The following is a 27,501-nucleotide window of genomic DNA, read 5'->3' as shown; positions in this document are numbered from 1 at the left end:
CAAGAATTGGAGTCACTCATAACTCAATGCACAGCGTTATCATTGGTAATTTATTAAGCCCTTGGGTTTGGCATTGGGTTCAGGCCTTGGCTTTAAAAAGGAAAACTGTAGCATCTGAAAGTATGGCAAGTATTCATTCAGTTTCCTTCCCCTGATAGAAGGAACAAAATTGACCAAAAGTCCTAATATGTTACTTTATATGTATGTATAATCTACACAATTTGGAGATGAAGAAAATCTCTCTCTTTTGACTCACCGTAAATTGTTCCCAGCCCTGGCCACATAGCTACCAGTGGAATTGATTTAGCACAGTGATGAAGACTCTTAACATTCACTTCAAATGATCTCTCTCCTGTTCTTGGACACTCAGTGTCCTCAACTTTGCCCCAGAGTATTATGCTCAAATTCTGATTTTATAATTCATGCTCTATGGAGTGGTGAAAAAAATAATTCCCTCTATTAATTCTCATTCCCTCGCACAGTATCCTAACTGTTTCTGTCTATCCAGTCAAAGGTGTCCTAGCATTGCAGGCTGCCTGCATAACAATCCTGCCCCCAATTTCCTCCTTTCCATCAGAATCCCAATTTGGGGGAATTCTGCTCTCCTCGACATGCTCATATGTTTCATTAAAGCCAGTCTTCCCTTCCACCCTCTTGGTGATTGGGTTACAAATGGACGTGCGATTCAATCCAGGTCAAGGAAAATCTGCTGGGTGTAGCAGTGGTTTCTCAGAAAGGTTTCCTTCTGATGAAAAGAGATGTACGTAGATGGCTTACTGATAAAAGGGAGATATACATAGATGCCTTCTCATTTCTCTGGGTGCTACATGTGACATTACATTTATTCTGAGATGTATTAACAGGATAAAAGACATCGATGGAAACGGAAGTTATCTTTTGTCAATAGTCATTTGAAGAGAGAAGAATTTATGTGAAAAGTACATACTGGACCTATTTAATGTTATATTATTAATTTCTTCAATTAGGACTAGCCATTGTGAGGATTAGAAACTAATGAAAATTTAAGATTGGATCTAAATGTATAGAATAATAATGGAACTGTGTCCTTGGGATTGAGATGAGCAACTCTGGAAAGAAAAACTGGAAGATACTCAAATCTTTACATCCTTAGTTCCTGGTATTGGAAGAGCCAGGGTCCAACAACCCAACCTTAGTACATAACCTCCCCTCTAGCTCCACCATGTGGGTAAGAACCACCCAGTGGGGTGGAAGGAAAGTGACCTGTAGTCAGGAGGCCTAGGCCAGTGATGGAAAGGATTGGCTATGCCTGTGAGACTCAGTTTCTCTTGCTGTTTAGGCAAGGAGTGGCACTCACTGACCCAAATTCAGTTATAAAACCCTTCAATTCTATGGTGTGCTTGACCTGTGCCCAAGTTTATAGAAAGAAGCCTCCTGCCCTAAGAAGATCAAACCCATCCAATTGTTGGGACAGCTCTAGGGCATTTCATTTCCTTATTCTGAATGGGTGAAAACACTTCTGAGAGGTGCCTCTCCTTAGTCTGGGCCCTCCCTTCTACTTCTCCTATCTTATCCTATGCCCTGCTACTTCGAGGATAGCTTTATTCCCTCTGCTTCCCAAACAAGGCCCAGTCAGGGGAGAGAAACTGCACTTGGCCTAGGATAGGTGTTCCTTCTACCCAAATCCCCCATAAATCTGTCTCTCCCCAGCAGCAGGGAAGCCCAATGATGCCTTTCCTACAGGGACTAATCCCCCAGCACCTTTACTCCTTTCTTTAGGGATGGTCTTGCTCAATGGAAAACTATACCCCAAAAAGCATATGTCCACAGGCTTCTGAAATCAAAGGGAAGAATTGGTAGAACCAATATATTTTCTGACTCTTCAGTGTCTCACCTATGTGCCACATAGTGCACCACTAATTATATCAAGCACATTGTGAGTGATTATCCAAGGAATTCTAAGACCTCTCTGGAGTAATCACGTTTGCGGTGAGATTGAAATAGGCAACTCAATTTTATGTCTAAGTTATTTTTCAGGTGTGATATTATACTAAACCACTTCCTCTTTCTGGATTGTTTCTTTGGTTTTATCTAAAACTTGTGCTTTGCTTCTCTGTTCTAAGGAACAATTCCCTCTTGTTTTCTGTAAAATCCTCCTACTTTGTCTTATTGCTTAGCCTAATGTCTGGCACAGAGTAGGTTCTCAGTCTACATGTAAATGTTTAATAAATACATGGATTCCATACAAAATTGATTCTAATGCCTGGAACAACATACAAAATAATCAGTGAAATAAATTATCTCCTTTAATTCTTTTCTGGACTGAAGGAGAAAGTTAATAAATTAAGTACATGGGGTATTTTACATTACAAGATCTATTTTGATTCAATTCACAATCAATTTTGATAGATGGCTCTAGTAACAGAAGCTCCAGGAAGTAAGATTTATGAACTAGCCCTAGAACTATGCTAAATATCAATCACATAATTTTTTCCAAATTTTTCCAAAAAGACTATTGAAATGAGAGGCCCAGGTAAGGAAATGGCCTTTAAGCGAAAGTATCTAAATTGTTTCAGCTGGCTTGGAGTCATGTATCCCAGAAAAATACGTTCTTAATCTTAGTCCATTCCTGTGGGTGTGAACCCATTATAAATAGGACCTTTGGATGTGGTTACCTCACTTAAATTGTGACACAATTGAATCAGGTTGGGCTTTAAACTGGATTACTGGAGACCCTTTAACAGAGTAAAAGTCAGATGCAGAGAAGTTACAGGGAACAGTCAGAAGCTGGACGTAAATGGAACCCCCCAAAAAGGCTATGCCATGTGCACAGTCATATGGCAGAAAAACCAGAGAACCCTGAGGATTACCAGCTGCCAGCCCCAGAATGTCACAGCCTTCTGGGAAAAAGTATTACCTTGCTGATGCCTCGATGTTGGACTTCTAGTCTCAAAACAGTGAGCCAATAAATTCCCATTGCTTAAGCCAACCCATTGTATGGTATTTGTTTTAGCAGCTTGAGAATTAAAGAACCAGCTTAAATGATCTAGTGAATGGATGCATCTAGTTGGGAGTTTCTATGCTAACAAAAATTAGACAGACTGTTCTTTTTGGTTTTGTTTTGTTTTTAAAATACACTCTCCTTGTCTTTCACCCACTGATTAAAAAAACAAACAAAATATGGTGGATGTAATTTTTACTTCCAAATGCCTGCCCCTTTAACAATTGATGCCAAGAGAAAATAAAGTTTGGAGCTCTTTGGGTCTTGGGATTCCTCTCTTTATAAAGAGATTGGACTAGATCATGACCCACCAGAAAAACCTGGTTCTTTAGTACATATTCCCAAGCCCCATCACAAACTCATTAATGAAATCCCCCAGAGATGGAGCCCTGGAACCCAGGGTTTCAAAGAGCTTCCCAGGCAATTCTGAGATCACCCAGATTTGAGAAATTGTAACCACAAATAGATATATAAGTCTTCATATAGCTGCAATATCTAAGATTTCACAGGAAATATAGATGCTTGGGACTTTTTTCTTCCATTCTAAAGTTTATTCTAATGACAGTACAACAGCCACTTGTTGATAAGGGACAAAATCAACCTGATTTGCTCCATCTTAATACATTGTTCTAATTCTTTTAGGAACTGAAACACCCACTAAAAGTCAGTATCAAGAACAGATCTTATTTCATACTTCATGCTTGATAGGGTTCGGAATGTTTTCATTGCTGCAAACTCAAGCTCACTCTGAGTCGTGGGATAAGTGGGATGGCTGGAGCACCTGCCATACCTCAAGGGAGACTTGGGGAGGTGCCCCCCATCTGTTTGCACTGGACCACCCTTCTCCCCATTATGATCACTTCCTTCTGGGCACTGTTAATTTTGCAACTCTGGCCCTGCTTCTGCTTCTCTACAAAGCTGCATTCTGATGGTTCCGTATGAATACCTCTACATGACTTCATCTCCCTAGAGATTGAAGATAAGCTACGTGTGGACAGAATTCATGTTTGACGTTTCTGTTGGATATCCTCAGATTGCCTAGCCCAAATAAGCTGGTTCAGAAGTCAAGCACGGGAAAAAAGAAGGCATAAGAAAAAAGTACACCTCATCGGTTTCAAGGTCAGCTGCTTGTGATTACATGTCTGACACTGGCCCCTGGAGCACTGCATTAACCCTAACTCTAAACCTACCTGTTGCTGAGCTTCTATTTTAAGAGTGGTGTTTAAGGCAACTTATACCTCTCTACTTTCCTTAAACATTTCTGAATAGCATGATCTCTCATCCCTAAAATTACCTCAGTCCTTCTTTAACCTACTTGCACTTTGAATCTTAACTTTCTGCATGGTGATGGATGTTCCAACCTGTCTTAGTTTGCCAGGGCTGCTATGACAAGCATCACACACTGGTTAGCTTCAGTGATAGGAATGTATTGTCTCACAGTTTTGGAGGCTAGATGTTCCAAATCAAGGTGTCACCTGGCCATGCTTTCTCCCAGAGTCTATATATGCATATATATATAATCCCACCCTACCACCCAGACATAACCAAAGGCATTTTATGACAACCTTTCTTATAGTTGAAAACAGTTCTCTTAATACCCCAGGTCTTCAGATCTCTAAATTAACTCTCCTTAGACTGCCAGAACTGGATATAACACAAGCTGATTAGTGCCAAGTGTCCTGAGACTATCACTTACCCTGAACACTGACCTTCTAGGAACACAACTCAGGTTGCAATGACTTGTTTCCCTAGGATTCTTGACCACCCTCAACCTTTTCTTACATAATTTCTTGGGGCTAAGTAAAGTGCTGTACATTTATCCTGTTGGATGACATTTCACTGGTTGAGCCCATAAATCTAGCCCTCTGAGACCGTACTGAATCTTGACTTTGACCTTCAATAGGAGAGCCACACATTCAACAGCCATAGTTTTTGCATTTATAACGATGCTCTTGATAAAAATTGTTAACCTCCAGAACCCACGGCATGCCACCAATGAGCCCCTCAAGTCTGACAATTATCCATTAATCTACATATTCTCACTTCGAAAAATCTATTAAGTGTCCATCTAAATTTACCAATTTCCAGGATGTTTCTTCAATTGGTCTAGAGTGATCTCAAAATGTTTGGTCAGTTACTTTGTTAAAATCAAGATTCACCATCTTGGTAACATTCCCCATCTCTCACAGAATGATAACCTTATCCAAAAAAGAGAAAATTGAGATTCAGCATGATTTTCTCTTAGTGAACCCATCCTAACTCTCAGGGATGATCCCACTCTTTTCTAAGTGGTCATTAAACTTTTATTAAGTAAAAGAATTTTGCTTGGTATAAACATTTAATATATTGGTTTGCAGTTTCAAGAAGCTCCCATTTTTCCTTTTGAAAATCCAAATATTTATCCATGTGTTATTTTCTTAACGTTATTCCACAGTGCGCTATTTCTCAAAGATTACTCTTTTTAAAATATAGTTCTTATTATAGTAACATGTCTGTAATATAAAATTAGCCATTTTAAGTGTACAATTCTGTGGCACTAATTACATTTACAATGTTGTGCTATCATCACCACCATCCAATGCCAAAAGGTTGTCATCACATAAAACAGAAACTCTGTCCCCATTAAGAAATAACTTCCCATTCGTTCAACCCTCCAGGCCCTGGCAATTTTTAATCTAGTTTCTCGATACATATGAATTTGTTTATTCTAGATAGTTCATAAATGGGGAATCATACAATATTTGTCCTCTCATATCTGGCTTATTTTGCTTAACACAATGTCTTCAAAGTTCATCCTTGTTGTAGCATGTATCAGGCCTTCATTCCTTTTCACGGCTTAATAGAATTCCACTGTATGTATATATCACATATTGTTTCTCCATTCATCAATTAATGGATGTTAGGTTACACCTGGCTTTTGGCAGTTGTCAATAAAGCTGCTGTGAACATTGATACACAAATATCTGTTTGAGTCCCTGCTTTCAGTTCTTTGGCGCATATACCTAGGAGTGGACTGGCTGGGATATATGGTAATTCTATGTTTAATTTTCTCATAGATTACTCAGTAGTTCCAAAAGCACAGCTGCCATTTTTGCTAGTCACCTTCGAGTGGGCAAATGTACGATTATGCAAGTCAAATGCTTTCCTAATGTCTGGTATGTGTAAGTATTCAATAACTGTTCACGAAAGGGGAACTGATCTTACTGAAGAATGATTAGTGGTACCTAATTTACTGACAAACTCACAGAGTTATTGAAAGGTTCAAGGGATAATGAATATGAGCTCAAGGGAAAATGAATGTGGACTGTGCTTAGTAAATGATAAGGAAACATAAATGGGTAACACATTACAGGTGTTAAGAGAGAACAGGGTAAAGTGCACTACACCAGAGTTTCAAGATCCTTGGACAAGACATGTTAGCTAGGGTCAGCTCAATGTTGATCAGAGGGACCCAACATACATAATAGCTCCAATAAACAGAGATCTATTTCTTGCTCATATGTTCTTGCTCTAACTCAGGGCAGTGTTGAGAGGTGAGGGTAGGAGACTGTGCTCCACGCTGTCAATTTGGTGGAACAGCTTCTACCATCTTTGACCAGTTGCCCCAGAAATCGACATCCAGCCAAGAGGAGATAAAAGAGCTGGGAGGGGTTGCTTATGCTAGGTTTTTAGGGGCGAGAGTTGGAGGAGTTGCCATAACTTTTATTCACATTCTGTTGACTAAAACTCAGTTACTGGTTGTGCTGGTTGGAAGTTATTATGTACCCTGGAAGACCCATGTCCTTTAATCCTCATTCAGTATTGCTGAGGGGAATCTTTTTTATTGTTTCCATGGAGAAACAGTTGGGGATGGTAACTTTTGATTAGATGGTTTCCATGGAGATGTGTCTCCACCCATTCAAGGTGGGGCTGCTTACTGGAGCCTTTTAAGAGGGAATCATTTTGGAAAAAATTTTAGAGGTACCAGAACCAACAGAGCCCATGCAGACAGAGACCTTTGGAGCAGAAGGAAAAGGCCCCTGGCGAAGCCTTATGAAATGAGGAGAGAAATCTAGCAGATGTCACCATGTGCCCTCCCAGCTGAGAGAGTAACTTTGAATGTCATCAGCCTTCTGGAGCCAAGGTATCTTGGCTTGCTGACAAACTCACAGAGTTGTTGCCTTAGATTGGACATTTTTATAGCCTTGCCTTAATTGGGACATTTTCACAGACTTAGAACTGTAAACTTGCAGCTTAATAAATTCCCTTTTCTAAAAGCTGTTCTATTTCTGATGTAGGCTTTCCAGCAGTTTTAAGAAGCTAGAACACTGGTCATGCCCTGCTCCTTTGGTGGCTGAGAAATGAAATCAAGCTGCATGCCAGGAAGAAGTAGTTTGGTGACTAGCCAGCTGGGCTCTGATTTTAAATCTTGGTAAATACTACAAAATTTTTATAAATACTATCTAGCCAATGCTGTGTGGGCCAAACAAAACAGATCTGAAAGCTGAACACAGCCCCGGGGTTTCCTTTTACCACTCTGCACTGCATACATACCAGCACCATTATGATTACCCTAGGACGTCATTCTTTGGGGTACTGAGAGCTGAACTCATTTAAAGTGGCACAAAATTGCTTTCAAATGCAGGCTTTCTTTTATTTTTAACTTTTCATTCTTCTCTTATGAAAACCTCTCTAGTTCTTTTATTATTTTATGCACCATTATCCGGATCACCGAGTTTGCAGAACAGCTTGTAAGAAAGTACTGGTGCCTGCAGCTTGTCTCCTTCACGTGACCCTCCAAACCTTCCAGGAGTGATCACCAGCCACTTTCTCTCACTTTCGCCCCCAGATGATTTTCTCCTTGGAAACATCTGCAGCTAACCTTGCCAAAACCTGTTCTAACAAACCGACTGGGCAGAGGGCTGCTACGTCTGGCATGTGCGAGACGTAGAGACGTTCGGAGGCCACGTGAAAGTGACCTCTGTGCTTCTGTGGCTGCTCCTCAAACACACCGTCCCTATCCTGCTTGATCCTTCTACTCTTCAGCGATAGGTGTCAGTTCCCAGCAGCTTGGTAAGTCTACTGCACTCTGGAATACCAGCAGCAAAGGGAAAAAAAAAAGTGTGTCCAATTTAAAGGAAAGGAAATTCTAAATGTAAATGTTACTTTCCAATCACTTGAAAGGGTCTCCCTCCCCAAGGACCTTTTAACAACTAAGTAGGAAACATAGGAAAACTTTCCTGGAGGCATTGGATCTGGTTTCACGGGGCAAAGAATTGCTGAGGAGGGAGGAGTGTTTGCTCTAGGATTCCAATCATGTGATCCAAGAATCAGCGCCAACTACCAAAATGCATGGAGGTGACATCCCTCCAGAAGTCCTACTCTAGAGGAGAAAGAAATACATGCATTAAAAAGAAAAAAGCCTATGGCACTAGGATGACAATAGGTTAACAAGGATAGGGTAACAAAAATAAGTCTAAACGAAAATGTAAAAGATTGATCAGAGCCTAGTGTTGACAAAGGTGTTTATAACCATAATGACGGTACGACAAGCCTGGAGGGCAATCTACCAATACATGTACACATTTCTGAATACTAATCCTTTGTCCAGGCAATTTCACTTCTGATCATTTATCTTAAAGAAATAAGAGAAGCATGGAAATGTGCATGTATACTTCATTTGACTGTAGCCTGGCTTGTGTGGGAGGCTAACACTTATACTCCCAGCAAGCACGTGTTCTTAATCTTAATCAGACATCCCTGTGGGTAAATAGGACCTTTGAAGATGTTATTTTTAGTTAAGGTGTGGCCAACTGAAGCAAGATGAGCCTTAATTGCGATTATTGGAGGTTTTATAAAGAGAAAGCTACAGGAAGGCGCCAGAAGCCAGTGGGAGCCTGGAGGAAGGAAGAGGATGTCCTCCTTGATGAGAAGTACGGGTTCAAGCCAAGGAACCCCAAGGATTACAGGCAGCCGGCACCACTGAGCGATACTCCAGGAGAAAGGAAGGCTTGATGCTATCTTGATTTGGGACTATGTCTAGCCTCAAACCCGTGAGTCAATAACTTTCTGTTATTTAAACCAAAACCTATTGTGTGGCATTTGTCATTAGCAGCCTGGCAAATTAAGATAGTTTATAATATGAAAATTTGGAAACTCTGTTACCAGACAAATGTGATTGATTCTTTTACTCGATGTGCTCAAATGACCAATCCCTGAATTCCTGAGACACTGGGGTTTTAAAGAGAGAAAAAGTTGATGTGGTTAGATGATGTGATTAGAGGTGATCTGATTATTGAGTATGCACAGAGTGACTCCATGCAAAGTCACAGAAGGTATGTAAGAAAATGGTGGCCTTAATATGATGGTGGGTGTGGTGTTTAGTATGATAATGAACCATAGGTGACTTATACGTTAAAGTCTAAGCTACTGCGCATGTCAGGGGGGCCCATTTTGGTTAGATCCAGTCTCAGTTATCATGATAACTTTGGACTTGGGGTGGGTTAGTTCTGGGCTGACCCAAGACCCTTCATTAATGACGTTTAGGCACTCTCTTCAGTGATTACAAGACCCTAAAGTTGAAAAACTGGGTAAATGTGTACAAATGAAGGTTAGTCACAAGGCTTTTACCATCGTAGGGGCAGAAGATAAAGGCTATGTAATCATTATCAGAGATCAAGGCAGCTGGATTTTAGAGATTTCAGGAATTTCCCTCTGCCTATCTCAATATGCCAGAAAACAAAAAAAGAATATCTATGTAATGATTCAGTTATCAAAATCATCCCTTAGATCCTAATTTCTTGATTACAACTCTTGAATATTTACTTATAAGGGAGTGCTTAATTAAAGTATGGTGCACATATATAAAGAAAACACTATGTAAACATTTAGGATGAGGCAAATCTATATGGGCTGAAATTGAGAAGTGTTTACCAGTTACAGGAAATGAAAAGAGGAGATTAATTACACATAACATAACCCTAACTAGGAAAATCAATGTCTATAATGGCATTAGAATATCCACAAAGATACTTACATAGTATGTAGAGAGGATTCTAGGACTTGTCAGGGTTATAATCGTATAACTACCGTCATGGACAGCAGCAGCTTTCTGGGGGCACACATCAGAAACTAAGTTGGGCAATTTGCAAATATCGCACCATTAAATCCCTCTGACGACTCTCTGTGTTTGGTTCTATTATTCAAAACTTATATATGTAAAACGTTAGATGGAAAAAGTAACCTTGCCTAAGATCTAACAGCAAACGTGTTGGAGAGCTGGACTCAAATATATCTGCCTGACCTGGAAGCTCACACACTTTCCAAAACACTGTAACTGGATAATTTGTATTAACAGGCCTGAAAAAAGCAAGTTTGTAATCTGAGGGCAGGGAAGGAGGTGAGGGAGGGGAAAAACATACACGACTAATAGTAATAGTGATATATTGACAGCTACTAAAGCTTATTTATTATATACTATTTAGCCAATATTAGTCTAAGTGTTTCATATTTAATGACATGTTTACATGGTATATGCTTATAGCTTTACGGGAAGTATGTGATAGCACTATTATTATCCCTACTTTACGGAAAAGAAAACAAGGCCCAGAGAAGGTGAGAAACTTTCTCCAAGTCATGCAGTTTCAGTACCTTAATGTTAAGGTACTCCACTGACACTACCTCTAAAAGTAGTACAAGAAAGGAACCAATGAATTTTCATGATTACTCAAAAGATACAATTACTTCCAAGGAGGGATTTATAAACTCTCTGATGGTGAAAACTTGTCTTCCTGTTCCCCAAAGTGTTTATAAGGCTCAGAACAGAAATAGACACTGTACTGGTTTGAAAGTATTCTGTACCCCAGAAAAGCCATGATTTGATCCTGAGTCAACCTTGTGGAGGCAGTCTTTTCTTTTAATCCTGATTTAGTACTGTAGGTTGGAAACTTTCGATTAGATTATCTCCACAAAGATGCGACACACCCAACTGTGGGTGTGAATTTTGCTTAGATGGAGATGTGACTCCACCCATTCCAGATGGGTCTTGATTGGTTTACTGGAATCCTTTAAAAGAGGAAACATTTGGGAGAGAGCCAGAAATGACAGATGCCTCAGAGCCCACAGAAACTTCAGAGCAAAGGTGACACAGATGCGGACACATGGAAAACAGAGACACAGATGTTTGGAGATGCTTGGAGCCCAGCAGACATCATCATGAGATGTTAAGCAAGCCAGAACCTGGAGAAAGCCAAGGGAAGCCAAGAGATGAAAGTCAATCCTGGAGTGCAAAGTGAAGAACCCCCACAGGAACAGAGGCTTGGAGCCCAGGAGCGAAGGAGCGGTCGATGCCAGCCACGTGACTACCCAGCTGACAGAGGTGTTCCTAACCCATCCGCCTTTCTTGAGGGAAAGTAACCTCTTGCTGGTGTCTTAATTGGGACACTTTCACTTCCTTAGAATTGTAAACTCGTAACTTATTAAATTCCCCTTTTCAGAAGTCATTCCAGTTCTAGTATATCACATTCTGACAACTTTCAAACTAACAGAGAATCTCCGAAATAAATGTTTAATGAATGAGGCATCTCCTGGAGGAAGTGTTTCAGCAGTGCCTTGCAGAACTTACATTTGGGCCATGGATAGGTAAGTTGGGTGAAGAGATTCATTTCAGACAGAAAAAAATGATGTGAGCTGAAGCTCGGAGACTGTGAAGAGCAAGTCCTAGAGAAGGAACCTAAGAAGGTGTATTTAAGTGGATTTTAATGTACATGAAAAGGGATAGGGAAGATGAGTTTTAAAAGTAAGGTTTGATTCACTTGATAAAGGGCTTTGAATGGTGACCAAAGGAAATTGGATTTCAGTTGGTAAACAAGAGGGATTTGCTATAATTTTTTTTTTTAGGCAGTAGGTTGACAGACAAAGAGTTAGCAACCAGCTAGATAGGTTGAAGGAGAGAGAAACTAAGAACAGGAAGCTCAATTAAGAATATTGTCTAATAGTCCAGATGAGAGGGTGTGAAAATCCAAGCTAACGAACTTACAATAAGGATGGAGAGGAGAGGGATACAAAAGGTATTGAGAACATAGAATTGGTTGATAATAAAAATGTCTCCTTGAAACTGTTATACAAGTAGAGCATTGTGGCTTTTACGACATAGCTGTACGTTCTTTGACCCTCCTCCCACGGAGAGATGGAGTTTATGTCCCCTCCTCTTGAGCATGAACAGGATAATGGCAGCTTCAACCTAGAAAGTGTGGCAGATGAGACACCAAGTGACTTCTGAGCCTAGGCCATAAAAATCCATGTAACTTCCCTCTGGCCAGCTACCAGGTTAGAGGTCACTACCTTGAATGCCCATTCTGGAGAGGCACATGGAGGTACTTTAGTCACTTTAGTCCCAGCTGAGCCCAGTCATTGCCACCAAAATGCCAGGCTTCGTGAGTGAAGCATCTTGGGCATCCAAAACCAGCCCATCTGCCAGTCAAGTACCAACAAGTGACTGTAGAAGCAGAAGAGCTGCCCAGCTGAGTCCTGCACACATTCTTGATCCATGAGATCATGAGTCAGGTTAAAATTGTTCTTTTTGTTAAGCCACTAAATTTGGGGGATAAGTTGCTACATAGACATTGATAACTGGAACAAAGGGCAACAGAATGTATAATTTATCACCAAACCTGGGTATTATCACCCAAACCAGTACACTTTGGTAACTGCAAGAGAGTGTTATTAATAATTATGCCAGCACAAGAGGCTTCCTTAACCAGGATATGGTCATCCCATCTATAAGAGTAGATGTTCTTTTTCATTACTGTGTTCATTTTGTTCATTATTTTTTCTTTTTTGTTGTCCATTTTTAATTATTTTGTTTTGTTCATTCTTATATCACCAGCACTCAGTACTGTACCAGCAAACCTTTATTGATTAAATAATTGGCTTCTTTTCCTTTCTCATTAAAGTACAATTTACACTAAGTTCACAACTTTGTTAAATTTGGTAAGCCATTTAACCATCACCCAGATCAAATTAGAGAATATTCCTATCTCTCCTTTGTGCCCTCTCCCAGCCTTGGTCTCCAACACCATAAATTGGTTTTGTCTGTTTTGATAAAAATGAAATCATACAGCATGTACTTGCTCAAATTGTGTCTTTAAAAGTCATCCTTGTTATTGTGTGAAGCCATAGTTTGTTCTTTTTCATCACTATGCAATATTCCATTGCATAAATATACCATTATTTTCTATTCATTCTGTTGGTAGAGATTTGGTTAATTACTCCTTGGGGCTATTATGAAAAATGTTGCTGTAAACATTTTTGTACATACTTATCCATCTATCAGCTGACAACTCAATGAGATCCTTTTTTTAAAAAAAGTAAAGCAAAGATTTTGAAATCACTAGATCATTAGATTCATTCATAATTTCTGAGATGAATACATTTACAACTTTGCCAACACTTGGCAAATGATTATGAATTTACCTGTTATTCTTTCTCTTAGAGGCACCTTTCTAAACTCAGAAGTGGGAAAAGGAAATTGCGATGGTGTTTTCTTTAATAAATCCTTGCCAATATAAATTATCTCTAGTTAATTATTGCTGAAGCCTACTTTCATTCCCAAGAATGCCCCATACTGGACAATAGGTTTTGTGATCACCCTAGTTTCTATATTCTAGGGCAACACACCTTGGTAAGATTCAGGCTGAGTATGAAATATGCCTTTCTTTTGTAAAGAGAAACAAAGATGATAATGATGATGGAGGTGCTTGGCATGTGTGTTCCCAGGCAGATAAATTTTAGGAAAGAGTATATATAGAGATAGAAGATCTGAAAATTGATTTCCTTAAAGTTTTTGTCTATGAACCGCTTGAAAAATATTTGTATACCCCTAGTAGCACTTGGACCCCAGTTTGACAAATAAGCTGGCTTATTTTATCTAACATGGAGCTTCCATGGAGATCAGATAATCAAATTGAATATTTTTAGAAACTGAATTAAGTGGTTGTTCAGTAAATTGAAATAATTAATTATGGCAAAAGTAACCCAAATATAAGAGCTTTTATTTAATTTTCATATCAACAATTTATTCATTCATTTATACTATAAGTATTTCTTGAACACCAGTATGGATTAGGCATAGTAATAGAGGCTGGGAAGTCATATCCCACACTCTAGGAGTTTAAAGTCAATGGAAAATGCTAAGCATATATAAGGAGGTTCAATGGATCCAAGAGTCCTACAGAAAGAACTCTAGAAAGAGATCTCCTGATAATTCTAAAGGGAAAATTCATCACCTTTAGTTTACAATTTAAGGAAAATATATGCATCACATTCAAGTCTACTGCTTTAAAAAAAAAAAAAAACACACACACTTGTCTAATGTGGACCCAGATCTAGCAATATTATTATTTAGTATACTGTTTGCATTTCTATAGTGAGGACTCTCTGTATTACCCTTCTGTGACTTGAGAGACATGTTAGTATTTTCCACACCTTAATTTTGAAGTTAGGGAAAAGTCTTTAAGTCAATATTTCATATCTTAATACTTAAAACCAGAGCCATGGCATTTTATTTAAATTTAAAAATTATGACCCTTCACAGAGCTATAAACAGAACTCTGGTCCATTAAATTGGTAATGACTGTTCCCTCCTGAGAACATTTATTTCTATTTAGTTGTAAGCCACAGGTTCAGTCCTACACATAAGCAAAGAGGCCTCCAATGAGTCATTATCTGAGATCTGCCAAAAGGTTCATCTGTCCCCAAAATGTTCCTTCCTTTAGCCTGTGGAGGTCTATTGGATAACCAACATTGCATCATTGTGTTTGCAAGAGACGGTGGTTCTAAAACCACCTAATATGTCTGGCATATAAAATATAAAATATAAAATCTGAATGGGGTAGGGAAGATCATTTAAAATTGCAAATTTATTAGAGAGAAGACCAAGATATTAAACTCCTATGAATTTAAATGAGCTTGCATTATCATTTTAACTGTCTGGTTGCCTAAGAATGACCTGAGCAAAGAGAAAATAATAGCTCTTTAATTTTTAATTTTTTGTTGATATGTATTCACATACCTGTAATCATCAAGAGTATACAATTGACTTTTTTCTTTTTTTGTGAAAAATAACATATATACATATGCAATAAATTTCAAAGCACGTCATAACAATTAGCTGTAGAATAGAATTCAGAGTTTGGCATGGATTACAATTCCATCATTTTAGGTTTTTACTTTTAGCTACTCTGAGACACTGGAGGCTAAAAGAAATATCAATATAATGATTCAGCACTCATATTCATTTGTTAAACGCTACGTTCTTTGTATAACTCCGCCATCACCCTTGATCTTTCTCCCACTCTTCAGGGACATTTGAACTATGCCCATTGTAACTTTTCCACGTTGAAAGGGGCTGTTGATAATATAGGATGGGGGATGGAACTATCTGATGTTTGGAGAGGCTGGCCCCTCCGCATTTCAGGACTTATCTTGTCCAGGGACCCATCTGGAGGTTGTAGGTTTCTGGAAATTTACCCTAGTGCATGGAACCTTTATAGAATCTCATATAATGCGCTGGGTGTAGTAGTTCTTTTCTTAACATCTCTTTCTATAAAGTCACAACTGTGATTGGAAAATTTAAGAGGAAACTAGGACTGTTCAGAGTTATTGGGGAAAAAAAATCACCAATTACAAACACTCCATAGACCCAGGGCTGTATTCTGAACTTCCCTCCTTCACCACCATATACCCCACAACACAAGAGCTAGAGGATGGCAAAGATATTTTTGCTCTCATGAAATGTTTTACTCATTCTTTGGTAATTAATGTCTGCCTTATGTTCTGCTGTGATTGTTTCCTGGTGATATCTGGACTCCTGGGAAATGCTGCTGGAATCTCTTTGTAATGTCTACCTCAGTCACAGGAGTTGCAGAGGAGAGACAGGTGTCATGCATTTGCCATATCTGTGCTCAATGATGTTTCTGACAATGAAACTTGGGGTTGGATAAATTTCAGAGTTTGGGATGTTGTAATCATCATTCTCCCATGTAAATGAAATCAGATAACTAGATGGATCATTTGATATTTCACCATTCTCTTTCTTTAGGTGAGTCATCCAACAAGCTATGCATTCACAATAACTAGTCTGGGTATTTTCTTCCTTAAATAAGTCTACAAAATATATTTTAATGGAAAAAAATCTAAAAACCGATCGAAAAATAGTTGTATTTTTCTAACTAAAGGCATGCCACTCCGAGGTATTACAATTCCATGATGCACAGCAGCTAATCAAACCATGAGTTTGTCAAATGAAAGCAAACTATTAAGTTATTTGATGAACTGTCTGGTTATCTTCCTGCACTCAGGGTGGTTAGGGACCCAGACTCTAGAGCCAGCCACCTGCATTCCCTCCTGTTTCTGTACTTTCTAGCAGGTTAAATTTAGGGAAGTTGTTTAATTGCCACAAGCTGTGTCTTTATTATAAAATGGAAATTATAAGTCTTTTGCAGAGTTGTTTTGAAGAAAAAATGAGATTATCCCTGTAATGTATCTAGCACAGGGTGTATGTTCAATATATATTAGGTATTATTATCACAGCGTAGAGAAACCAGGGAGATTTTTTTTTTTTACCTCATTCAAAAGCCAAACTGAAATACAATTAACTTGGCATTATAAATTATTTCATATTTCTACATCTCTTCTTTCCTCTGTGATCACAAACAATTGACTTCTGATTATGTTTTGAAGGTATAAGTATACTTATGTTTAAGAAATTTCTACAAGTGGAAAGCACTATATTATCCAGGTAATTAAAGTCAAAATGGAGTTGGAATCGAATAGTATTATAATCTCTTTAATTTTTTTTTATATGTAAACACAGCCTTAAAATACACAGACTACTTTTTATTCCCACAATAGCAGAGACAATGATATCTGGGAAGATTCCTTAGATTTCTGAAGTTTCTCATAGAAATTCTAAGATGCCAGGGTTTTCATAGAGGTAAGCAGAGTTATCAGAGTAAGTGACCATAATTACTTAAAAGGAAATAACTATATTTAAAAGCAACTACTCAGATACTTGATGACTCATGCTTTGCCTTCCAAGGCCACTTTATCTCAACGTCTCCATAATTGTGAACTGGTTAGATAAATGGATTAATCTATTTATCGTTTTAGGATATTTACGTACAACGCCTCTTCTTTCTGGCCCATTGATCACTGCCTACATTCTCCTGGGAGAATAAAATGCAAATGTTAATAACCGAGCATACTGCTTCATAGAAAATAGGTTTACCTGAATTACAAATGCTGCAACTTTTACAGGACAGAAGCTTTTTTGTGTGTGGCATAATTTTTTAATGTTAGCTTGACTCTTATACTCATGTGTTTTTCTTAGCCATAAAAAGAAAAATTCCATTGCCTATTCAAAGCTCTAACTTATTTTATTCTTCAGATGTAATATCTATCATTTTACTAAAAACTGGATCACTCTTGTTTAGAATTAAGGAATCTGGCTCCACTAATCTTAATAGTAACTTGATCTGTGTTTCACAGTAGGCCTTCCAGAGTTGGATGCCAAGATGGAGTTTGGATGCAAAATCTTCATTAGGACCCAGAACTGTGAAAGCAAGGAAGAAGAAGCAGGTTTGGGTAGAGAGAAAGAAGTGGAGCTGCAATGCATGCTAGACAGAGCCTCGGCCAACTCAGTGGGAAACTCTGGAACAAGGCTGACCGTCAGAGTGTCCCACATCAGGCTGAGGCCGGGCTCAGGCAGGAGTCCGGCTGCCTGGGGAAGGCGTCACGTCACCAAGTGGCTCTCAGCAGCTGAGATGGGCCCTAAAGTGACTGAAGACCAGACCTTCTGCTGACGGTCTCCCTGCAGCTGTGACACCCTTCTGCCCTCGAAGGGGCTAAGCTGTGTCTATCACCATTTACCTGTTGAGGCACTTGAAATACAAGAGTCTCAAAAGGGAAGTGAGTAAAAATGATCCACTAGAGGTAGGAAAATAATATTAAGGACTTCTTTTAGTTCGCCTTTTAAACTTCTGCCTGTGATGTAAAATACCCCCAATCTATTACTACTCAGCAGTTATATGAATTCATTCACTCAAAAAGTAGATCTTAGCAGAAGCCAGGGGACAAGTCAGAGCATGTATAGCTTTGTAGGCCTGGGAAGGACGTTTTGTTGTCTCTGAGCCAACCTCAAACCTGCTCAATGATAAGTATATAAACATATATTGGAGTGAGACATATTTTATCAATAAAATTACAAGATCAAAAAGCCTAGAGACAACTGTTTAATGGGAGTAGTTTGGGGCCCAAGAAAGCAAAGTCCAGAATCTTTAGCTAGTCACTATTTCCTACTTCTCAGCCAAAATTTAGCCCACATAAAATTCCTATCACTTAGCTTGTACAAAAAAGAAACACACAAAAAATATTAAGGCCTAATTTAAAATGCGCAAAGCTCATTCCTTGGCAGAGAAATAAACCTTTATAAAAATAGTAAAAAAAAAAAAAAAAAAAACAGAAAATAAATGAAATCTAAATTCTTTTTTAGATTAACATAACAAAGATTAGAAGAGAGACACCTCAAAATTTATATTTTGGGTAGTGCATTACCTAATTTAACTTGTATAGTTAGTTTATTTGAATGCCATAATTACATGGAATCTTGAGTGGGGCATGACATCTTGTTGGTTTGTACAGGTTGGTGTGATGCCCTGATATATCCCTGATATATATCTGGGCAAAAAATGGGAAAGTACTTGTGAAGTCCCCTTGGGGGACCGGGGAGAAAGGAGGAACTATTAAATGTCCCCATCTGGGGAATTCCTGATACGCTTGTAAGCAGTGGGGACAACCAGTTGCATAGGCTGAGCCCTCGATCTTGGGGTTTAACCCTATGAAATGTATTCCTGCAAAGGAGAAGCTAAGCCTACTTATAATTATGCTTAACAGTCACCTCCAGAGAATCTCTTTTGTGACTCAGATATGGCCTTTATCTCTAAGCTAACCCAGCAGGGGAACTCACTGCTCTCCCCCCCCGCCCCCCCCCATGCAGGACATGACTCCCAGGGGTATAAATCTCCCTGGAAATGTGGGACAGGACTCCTGGGATGAGCTGGGGCCCAGCATCATGGGATTGAGAAAGCTTTCTTGAATAAAACAGGGAAGAAAGAAATGAGACAAAATAAAGTTTCAGTGGCTGAAAGATTTCATTGTTGAGAGGTTATTCTGGGGGTTATTCTTATGCATTATATAGATATCTTTTTTAGTTTATGGTGTATTGAAGTGGCTGGAGGGAAGTACCTGAAACTGTTGAACTGTGCTCCAATAGGCATGGTTCTTGAAGATGATTGTTTAACTATATAGCTTTTACAGTGTGACCCTGTGATTGTGAAAACCTTGCGTTTGATGCTCCTTTTATCTGCGATATGGACAGATGAGTAAAAAAATAAGGGAAAGAATAAATAATAGGGGGGATAAGGGGCAAAAATATTTAGGTAGATTGAAATATTTAGGGTCAGTGAGACGGAGGGGTAAGACATATGAGACACATGAGTTTTTTCTTTTCATTTCTTTTTCTGGAGTGATGCAAATTTCTAAAAATGATCAAAGTGATAAATGCCCAACTATGTGATGATGTTATTGGGTATCGATTGTACACTGTGGGTGAACTGTAATGTGTGTGAAGATTTCTCAAAAAAAAATAGTTTAAAAAATAAAGAAGAGAGCAGGCAATGGTGGCCCAGTGGCAGAGTTCTTGCCTGCCATGCCAGAGACCTAGGTTTGATGCCCAGTGCTTGCCCATGCAAAAAAAATAAATAAATAAATAAAAAGAGAGGCATCTCGCCTTAGCTTTCTTTTTCTTTAGCTGTTCTCAAAGGCAAAAACCAAATTCAGTGCACAGAAAACGTCAGCATTTAGGAGTTTACGGAAAACCTGAGACAATCTGCATAGGATCACCCCATTTTTAGGAGATTAGTGACTTCAATAACTGCATGCCAAAAACAGCCCTGTAAGATGATAACAAAAAATAAATAGGATCAGACAGTCCTATTAGACACGGCTCTTGTCTGGGTAAGTTCACCTACTGAGTGAGTCTCAAAAGACACAAATGCACAAATTAACTTTCCAAAGGCTCTCTAGTGATTTTCATACTAAAAGCCAAGTCATCTTTTTCCATCCAATTCCTTTCAAACAACAGAATGCCTGAGTCAGATTGAGAACATGTAGATTTCTAAGAGACACTTAGAAAACGTAAATGATACACATAATAATGAGTTTCTTTCAAAACTACAAAAGACTGATTTGATTAACAAATTTATAGATTAAGTTCAACACAGGAGTTACGTTTACCCCACCAGAAATTAAGATAAGTTAAGACTAATGGAAAGTAGCCAGTGATGGGATTCCAAAAGGAAACTATGGACTTTGTGCCAGCCACCACAAGGTCCCAAGAGTTGACCTGCCTTTTAAAAGAGAAGCAAGAAGGGAATAAAGCACTAATAAATTTGGTTTCTAAGACTTTACTAGCATTTACCTCCCACGTGATTTTTTGAAACCCAGCTAGCTCAAATGATCTCTAGCTTCAAAAAGTTGTCTGAACAAAATGCTATCAGGGAGGTTTGTGCCATTCATGAAGTTGCAGGTGCCTGGAAAGTGCCTCGAGTTATTGAAACCACTGTGATAATAAAGTCACGTGGATGTCTCCTAGGGTGCAGAGCTGGATTTGCTGTTCTCCATGCTGCCAGATGCAAAGCCAAATGTTCCACGTTCATAAAAAATGCATCTAGAGTTGCCCCATATTCATAAACAATGTTTGCATGCATGAATTTTCAATTTGTGGTAATAGTAGAGCCATGATGAAGTAGCAAAACTACTCTCCAAGATCATGGTTGAAATAAGCTCCAGCCCCTACAGTTAGCATCTATTACTTTCCTGAGATAAGGGAGGCTTTTTGTTTTTGTTTTCTGATTCAGTTAACACAGTGTGAGAAAAGCGATGTAAGCCCAAAATATGTGGTCAGTTCAGTTCCCCAAGGGCTGTCATAGTACACGAAAAGATAGATTAGTTAGCACTGATGATTTTACTATAACCAATTGTTCCAATCTGTTATAGAAGAGTGCCTAAAGTTGGTAAGAAAAAAAGTCAAGTTGCAGGTGGTCATAAAATAAGAGATTTTAAAGCTGGCCTAAGAACACCCATATACAACAAATACCAGAATGAATGCTTTAGGCTAGTAATATAAAATTCAGCTAACTCCTGTGCTTTGGGCCCCAGTCAATGGGGTTCAAGAGGGGACACAGTTTCACAAAGCAGTGTTCCCAAGCCTAGATCCTAAATGACAAGGGCAAACTCAGGGTAAGGTTTTCTAGGTCCAGAGACTGGATCTTATTTTCTGTACTAATGTGACCAAGAGGCTTTATATCTACTTTTTAATGGTCACTCAATATAATAGTGTTCATAACAATAACTTCATTTATAATGTGTTTTTTCTTTAACTCTGTGCTAAGCAATAAGGTAATATACTAAGTACCTTTATACAGACTGTTTTATTTAATTCTAAAAAAACACAAGTAAGATCTTATTATTTCTCTTCTACAGATGAATCAACTGATTGTAAGCAGGAGGTAGTATTTATTATTCAGTTGATCCTTTTAAAATTTCTCTTTTGTAACTAGAAGAGAAATACCAAGATCTAAATCCCATCAGCCTCAATTTTCAGCATGCCCCCCAGGGAAAGAAGAGTATATGCCTATAAAAACTGAGTATATTTATTTCCTGAAATGTCTGGTCATACATGGGAAAAATAGCTCCCTTTAGAAAGAACTGAAAGAAATCTCAAGTTAAATCTGGGTAAACCTCTCATTTTGAAGTCTTCTTGCCCATTTACTTGCTCTTTCCTTTTGCCATTGATTTATCCAATTTCTCATGTCTAAGGATATCTTAGAACCCCTTCTCCAAGGTTTCAAAATACATGTGACCCTGTGCAAGCAACTCAGGTTTCAGGAGCTACAAACCTATGGGCCCTGCGACTAGCAGAGAATTGGTATGTAACCATACAAAGGCCCTGTGAGCTGCCAACTCATTCACTCACATCCAACACAACGTGTACCAGCATTGTATTTTTATTATCAAAATAAGAGGAAATAGAGCCATTCTTTCAGTTAGCCCTGTTTGTCTTTAGGCCACATCTTGAAACGAGCTTCACTCCTTTCCAGCCCATGAGATGAGAAGGCTCAAGAGTGAAGGCTCTGGCTCAAGAAAAAGAAGACCAGGTTTTCTTTCTGAAACCCTGAGAAAACTGTTAAGCTTTTGGTATGTCAGCAAGGTTACAGGGGAATAATGAAAATTATAGCTACTCTGTAGTATCCTATTCCCCTACAGGCTTTACTTATTGCCCCAAAGCACCCATAATCAGAAGGGACCCTGTTCTAGTTTGCTAGCTGCTGGAAAGCAATATACCAGAAACAGAATGGCTTTTAATAGGGGGAATTTAATAAGTTGCTAGTTTACAGTTCCAAGGCCGAGAAAATGTCCCAATCAAAACAAGTCTGTAGGAATGTCCAATTTAAGGCATCCGGGGAAAGATACCTTGGTTCAAGAAGGCTGACGACATTCAACGTTTCTCTCTCAGCTGGAAGGGCACACGGCGAACATGGCAGCCTCTGCTGGCTTTCACGTGGCTCTACCAAAAAGGGACTCTCTCCAGAATGTTTCCTCTTTTAAAGGATTCCAGCAAGCAACTCCATCTTTAGTGGGTGGAGACACACCTCCATGGAAATCATCTAATCAAAAGTTACCACCCACAATTGGATGGGTCACATCTCCATGGGAACAATCAAAATGCTCCCACCAGCAATATTGAATGAGGATCAGAGGGCATGGCTTTTCTGGGGTCCATCACAGATTCAGACCAGCACAGACCCTAATTCCAGCCTGCCACTGGCTGGGAGTCACATGTCATTGTCCCTGACATAAGGCTACATTTGGGGCCTAAGCAAAGTGTGGTAAGAGCAGGGGACAAGGAATCAGAAAGTCTAGTTCAGGTCTGTGCTCTGTTGTCCTTTCCTGCGTAATCTGGGGAAGAGAACCTTCCAAAGCTTCAGTTTTCTCATCTGTAAAGTTGGTACGAAAATATCTTTCCTGTAAGACTTTAGTGAATATTAAAGTAGATGGTGTATGAAAACTAGTAGAAATCTTGGCATGAGGAAGTACTTAGTAAATATTACTTTTCTTTTTTTTTATGCCATAACACTAGCTTTGACCTATCTTTCTATAATGAATCAAAATGAACACTTTGATGTCGTCACAACTCAGACTTTTTCTCCTTTTTGCACAATTTTGTATCTCTTACTTGTATTTAAAATAAAGGAGAGATTAAGTTAATGTATGTTTGACAATTTTTAATCCCAGTGGTAGTAATTACTTTGGTCCATGGCTGTTGAATAATTTCATACAGATCAAAGAAGTTGGAAAAGAAAAGATTGGACATGTTATGGTGAACCATTAAAGCATACAAAAACCAAATCTTTAAAATTTTCTACAGTCTTACCAGTTTTTAAAAATTCTACAGAAGATTTTCTTTTTTAACACTGATAAGGTCCTGTAAGTTACTTTTAGGTTTTCAAAAACGGTACTACATGAATAAAAGATGTTAGTATGAAACAGCTTTTGTTCTCCAGGGCCAAAAAGTAGAAATCCCATCTTAGCTTTCTTTGCACCCTTTACCAGCATCCAATGCTTGGAGCTGATCCATGACTGCTAGAGGGCACTAAATCATGTTCCCAACGCACGCTTTACTGGCTGCATTCCACTAAGTACAACCCCCCCTTACATTTCTTCTTCCCAAATCCTATGCACTTTCCAAGATGCTCTCTCCAGACACCTTTCCCTGGTGCTGAAACCAACCTCCTCAACCTCTATAGCTCTTACAGTCCATAGCCCTACAAGATACATGTTATCATCCACTACTGTTCTCAGCAATTATCTTCACCCAGCAGATTATAAATTCCTCAATAGGGGAGAATCTACCTTTTTCCCACCTGCCATTCATAAGACATAGCAGAATTGTTAAGTGCCTGTATTCTGAAACTAGACTGCTTGGGTTCAAATCCTAGTTTTCCTACTCAGTGACTGTTTAACTTTGAGCAAAATACTTAACCTTCTGCAATTCAGGAATATAAAAGGCCCTGTCTCATTGGGTTGTTGTGATTTAACAGCATAAAATCTTAGCAAAGTGCCTGGCACATAATAAATGTCATCTATAAATCATTAGCTTTTATTATAGTGCCAGGCCACATATTTGAGTCTTTCACATCTTTGCATCAATGAACATGAGAAGTGGTAGATGAGACAAAATGTGGGATCAGTACATCACTCAACTTACACCCCTTGGAAAGGCAGAGGAAAAGATGGTCCCTGCCTGTAAGGACTGACAATCACCCTATTCGTTATGGCGCAAAGGGAGAGACCTCATAGGCATGGGCTGTTTGATATTCATCTTTGTTTTTCTAGGGCATGGTATAGTCCATGACACAGCATGAGTATTCAATAAGTGCCTATTGAATTAAAATATAATTAATTTTAGACAGCAGGACACCTATGAAAACACATAGCTGCTACATGATTGTCCAAAAACAACTGTAAAATGAAAAACTTCATGCAACTGAAAAACACAGCAGGATTTAGAAATGAACCATCAAATTCATCAATCTCCCCAGCTTTTCTTTGGCTCCATTTGTGTCCTTAAGTTGGTTTCTGCTGGGGCTGACTAATATGACTTTAGCCAAGGCTACAGCGTCAGAGCTGGGAGGAATGGCAGCAGCGAAGATTACAGAGAGCACAACTACAGGATCATTGCATTACCCTGTTTCATTTCCGCACCACTAGCTGAGCAGACTTCCCATCCATGGGACCTTGTGTTAGAGATGTAGCTAAGGAGTCACCTTCCCGGTTAAGCCAACTACAGCTGTGAAACCTTCTGAGTTGATTCTGAGTTGTCATTCACTTCTCCCCTTACTGGTTCTAGAAGAAGGCTCTTGTGCTTGATTTCCTAAAGCTAGTTTCTTACGTCTCTCTACTCCATGCTTCAATAATAATACAGTGATCTTTCTCCATCCACCTCTACCCTGCAATCTCCTTCCTGTTCCTGAATCCTAGGCCAGTCCTTGATCCCTGCCACCAATTGACAGACATCTCAAGTCCTACCTCTTTCATGGATACCTGTGTGGACTACCCATCATTATATATACCCTGCCCACCTGAAAAGACCCTTCTCACCTGGGCCTCTGGTACTGGCCTGACCACTGACCTCCTTGAACCCTATGTTGTATCTCCCAGAATCTCTACTTATCACTTCTTCCTTTTCTAAGGGCAGTCTGGTGGCCGAATCTCATGCCAGGCCCCAATCCCTAACCCATATTCCTGTCTCAATGCTGAACCCCAGAATATAACAACCAGAGCAGGGTCCCATCTTGGTGGATCCTTGGTGGGAGTCCCACATTTAGAAGACCCTTTTTTTTTTTGGTATGCTGTATGGCAGGGGTCACATTTCCTTCTTTATCCATGTGAGTATCCTGTCATTGCAGCACCATTTGTTGAATTTTTGTTTTGTTTTTTCTTTCTTTAGTTGGTTGTTTGTTTTTTGGGAAGTGCATGGTCTGGGAGTCGATCTCAGGTCTCCCACATGGCAGGTGAGAATTCTACCACAGAACTACCCTTGCACACTGCACATATAGAAGACTTTTGAGCCAAAGCTTTAGTCATGGCTGCTTGCCATGAATTCAATTTCCCAAAAACTTATAGTCCAGAAAAGTTTGACTTTTTTCTTATTTTCTTTAACCATACAATATTGTAAGAAGGAAATATCGCTGAGAGTGATATAGAAAATCTTGTGTGTGTGTCTGTGCGTCTGTGCGTTTAAGCCTTAGACTGTGTGGAACAAACACATATTAGAAAGAAAAGCAGAGTGGTCCTGCTAAGGAAATTTTTCCACCTGAGTTACCCCATTGGTGTCACATGAACCAGCCAACTTGCCCTCAGCTGTTTGGACCAGGGATGGGCACTTGATGCCAAGGATATCAATCTATTGAATGGTGTCCTAGGCAGTGGCTTGGCAGGAAAATTCTACACAGAGGTAGTGATGGTAACCATTTGGATCAATCAGATTCTTTTTCTCGGTGAGTGTGAATAAGAAACGTAAATAAGAAATCACGAGCTAGGTGGTTGGAGACAAAAATAAAAAGTAACAACCTTGAAAGTCAATGTAAAGAGTTTATGATTATTTATAAAAGGCTGCATGGATATAGCATAATGTATTTATGCGCTAATGCACTATGGATGAATATTTTTGCTGCTTTCAACATTTTGACATTATAAACTATTTGCCAAAAAATAACTTTGTACATACATATCTGTAAGCATGCCCATTTATTTCCTTAGGATATTTTTCTGAAAGTGGAATTGCTGTGGCAAAATATATGTTCATTGTTAGGACTTTTGAAATATTTGATATCTACAGTCCTTTAGAAAGTTTGTACCAATTCAAACTTCCACTGGAGACTGAGTCCTACATTCTAAGGCTGATAGGATCCTTGGGAATTGCCTGTCCAATCTTCTACTTTGAATGTAAGGAGTCTAAGGCCAGAGAGGTTTAGCCATGCAACTAATTGAAGGAAGGAACAGAAAGTGTCATTTTTGACCTTTGTCTTTTCATTATCCTTTCCCTTGTCCTTAGCATATTGCTATCACTATAGCTTAAGCAATCTGAAGTGTGGATTTAAGGATCTCTATTTGGGGTAACCAATTCTGTGTACCCATCTCCACCAACATTACTAAATGTGAATGTCCCACATCACATTATAAACTCATGAAAAGGAGTTTCAATATTCAGTGACTATTTCAAATTACCAAAAAGGAAATTCTCCATGGAAAAATGCCCATAGCTTAATCCACACTCCTGCCTTCTGGTCTCTCTTTCAAAACCATCTGTTTAATTGATGGACAGGGCTGGGCTCAGAAACCAGATGTGTTTTCCAAAGAAATTGCTGTTCTTCTAGAGGACAGGATCTCTGACATATCACAAAAAGCAAAAGTTTGCTTGTTTACATTAGTTGTTAACGTGGAACAAATCAACAACATGTCTCTTCTTAAAAATGCTTTGGCAGACTATGGTTCTTTTCTATTTACAAATCAGTGTTGACATAATTGCAGGATTGCTTTCCTTAAATATCTACCCTGAAGTGATCTAGGCTGTAGTTCCCACAGCAAAGCCCAGAATTCTGTGTGTTATTGTGGAAGTTTTCACAAATAAGTCCTAAGAAATAGACCTGATATGGCCAACAAATGACCATGCCCATTTTTGCTCTCCAATAATAGGGCTTAGGGACAGAAGGAATGACTAGAAGTAGCAAGTGTCTGGTGTTCACATAAATATTTTGAAGTGTAAGAAAATAGAGGAAAGTTAGGTAGTTTGCTCCTCTCATACATCAATTCAACAAATATTTATTGAGTCCTCCAGACCACAGGGCTACTATACAGTGGTG

General features: G+C 39.0%; 1 protein-coding gene and 1 long non-coding RNA gene across 2 annotated transcripts in view; one reads left to right on the top strand and one right to left on the bottom strand.

Moving 5' to 3' along the window:
* The window catches only part of TOX (thymocyte selection associated high mobility group box), a 350,259-nt gene extending 346,170 nt beyond the window's left edge, over positions 1–4,089 (top strand). The window contains exon 10 of the transcript XR_013178209.1: positions 4,014–4,089. The gene's annotated coding sequence lies outside the window, so the exon portion shown is untranslated. The remainder of the gene's footprint in view (positions 1–4,013) is intronic.
* The window catches only part of LOC143688659 (uncharacterized), a 62,954-nt gene that overhangs the window by 22,767 nt on the left and 12,686 nt on the right, over positions 1–27,501 (bottom strand). The gene's annotated exons all lie outside the window — the stretch shown is intronic.

This window comes from Tamandua tetradactyla, chromosome 6 (assembly GCF_023851605.1).
Source record: "Tamandua tetradactyla isolate mTamTet1 chromosome 6, mTamTet1.pri, whole genome shotgun sequence".
NCBI lineage: Eukaryota > Metazoa > Chordata > Mammalia > Pilosa > Myrmecophagidae > Tamandua > Tamandua tetradactyla.
Note: the sequence above shows the minus strand (reverse complement) of the source record. Positions and strands in the feature narration are given on the sequence as shown.